The sequence below is a fragment of the Lactuca serriola genome, chromosome 1, assembly GCF_051521515.1.
Source record: "Lactuca serriola cultivar US96UC23 chromosome 1, Lser_US96UC23_V15, whole genome shotgun sequence".
NCBI lineage: Eukaryota > Viridiplantae > Streptophyta > Magnoliopsida > Asterales > Asteraceae > Lactuca > Lactuca serriola.
The window spans coordinates 66,746,597-66,749,302 of record NC_136408.1 but is presented as its reverse complement, the minus strand read 5'-3'; positions in this window follow the sequence as shown (position 1 = coordinate 66,749,302).

Genomic DNA, 2,706 nt, shown 5'->3' with positions numbered 1-2,706 from the left:
TGTAATATGAAAGTAAGCATTCACTCTCTTGTTTAAGTGGATGAAAAGTTGGACAATCCTTCGCTTCAATACTTAGCTTTTCCTTCGATGTGACCTAGGTTTATTGTAAAGTCCCAAAAATATTACCCAAAAATTTCATTTGTAATTTAATAAAAATAGTATTCCAATAACATCATCGATACAATCCAAATAATATAAGTGTATCAAACATCATTTTGAATCAGAGAAAATCACAAAGCAGAATTATGTGGTGTGTTCAATGCAGTCATACCGAACTTCTCCCCTTGGACACAGAAGCACCTGAAACATAAACTGAAAACCATAAGCATAAAGCTTAAAGAGTTCCCCAAACTACCATATACCATACATAATAAATCACATATTGGGCCCCCGCTCGGCATACATGTATGTTATTCTTAGGCCTCACATGACATCGATCCCCAACCACTATACACATACAATATGTATCACATAATCATGCTAACGCATACTATGATCATAAAACAATAGCATACGATTCAGTCATCGGGCCTCGCCCGACATCGAGTCCCGCTCGGTATACATAGCAACACATAACACATGCAAGGATTACACAGACTCCTAGCATCCTAACATAAACAATAAGGGCCGACATTGGTGCCTTAGACTCGCTAACTTTAGTAAGGAAACTCACTTCATACGAAATATGAAAAGATCCTACACTTTCTGTTGACGCGAACTGACGAATCCTCGAGCTATCAATACCAGATAACATCTAATTATTAATTGGATTCCAATCCATAACTATCAGTCCATGATTAGGGTAAAAGGACCATTTTACCCCTGACCTATTTTGGACCAAGACTTAGGCCCAAACCTATAATCCAAAAGGCACAAAATCCAACTAACCGTTTAAGGCCCACACTTGGCCTAATTTTATAAATTGGGCCCAAACCCTTACATGGGCCTTACCCTAAAGCCCACACATTCTACTAGTCCAAAACACTTGCACTCAGATGTCCCAACAAGAACCCAAGCACTTAAGCCTAAAAGAAAGGCCCAACCTCGAAGACCAAAACACGAAACCCAACAGACTGAGTACGCGGGGCGTACTCAGCTGTACGCTAAGCGTACATGCTAAATGGCTTGTACGTCATGCATACAGACTTGTACGCCCAACGTACTTACTCATTAATCCAAAACCCTCTTTAAGCACTTAATGCTTAAGAGCAGAAGTTGAATCCACATATCTAATCCTTAATAATCGTCTAGAACCATAAAGCCACTGACATGGGTGATTCTAAACCCTAAAGGTGCCAACTTTATGGACTTTGAACCTCAGAAACACCAAGAGTGGCAAATCATACCTCCTGGAGTGGTGTTAAACCACTAGATCTCATTCATGGGGCCAAAAAAGGGTCCAAAACTCATAAAAACTAGATCTAAGTTTCTAATGAACAAGATCATAACTTTCTACCTCAAACAAGTTGGAAATGGAGTATAGAATCAGGATCCACAAGCTCTTCCTTGATCAAAAACCTTGCACCAAACTCCTTCTTCTAGATAATGAACCAAAACAAACCAAGAAGCACACAATGATCTCAAAAACACAATGGAAAGGTCTAGGGTTTCGAACTGAGGTTATAAGGTCAGTGGAGGCTGAGAAATAAGGGTAACATGAGCCATAAATGGGATTATATAGTGTCCAACCCCATAAACTAGGGTTTCACTAAATGGAACGTACGCCCCGTGTACATATTCATATGCCCTGCATACGTGTCCGAAGTCTCGATCCCTCCTCACGTCAGTACGCTAAGCGTACTATGTGGTATGCCCCACACACTCGCATCACATCTTTTACACTTCGGGTACTACACAAGGACCCAAAATGCAACTTTTAAATAACAAAGGGCAATAATGAAACATGCCAAGATTCAAGTGTTACAATTCTCTCCCACTCGAATCAGACTTCTTCCTCGAAGTTCGTTTCTCCGAACAACTCTGGATGATGCTCTTTCATCTAATCCTCAGACTCCAAAGTCCATTCTGATCCCTTGCGGTGCTGTTGTTGTACGTTCACCAGCTCAACAACCTTGTTCCTCAAGGTTTTCGTCTTCTGATCCAAAATTTCCACCGGTCTCTCAATATAATTCAGGCAGTCATCCACCTGAATATCCTCAAATGGTACCACGGTGACATCATCTACTAAGCACTTCCGTAACTGAGAGATGTGGAACGTGCTATGAATCTGACTGAGCTCATCTGGAAGATCCAAGAGGTAAGCAACCCGGCCCACCCGAGCCAAAACCCTAAAAGGACCAATATACTTGGGGCCCAGCTTGCCCCACTTTTTGAACCAGATGACAACTTTTCTAGGTGACACCTTTAGAAGAACCATATCTCCCACCTGTAACTCTAAGTCTGAATGACGCTTGTCGACATAACTCTTCTGCAACTTTGAGTTGTCTGGAGTCTACTCCGAACCTGCTGAATCAGCTTAGTGGTATTGATTACCACCTCAGTACTCCCCATAACCTGCTGAACAACCACGCCCCAACAAATCGGGTTCTTGCATTTCCACCCGTAGAGCATCTCAAAAGGAGGTTGATAAATGTCGGTGTGATAACTGTTGTTATACAACCATTCCGCTAACAAAAGATACTTATCCCAACTCCCTCAAAAGTCCAACACGCGCACTTGCAGCATATCCTCAAGAGTCTGAATAGT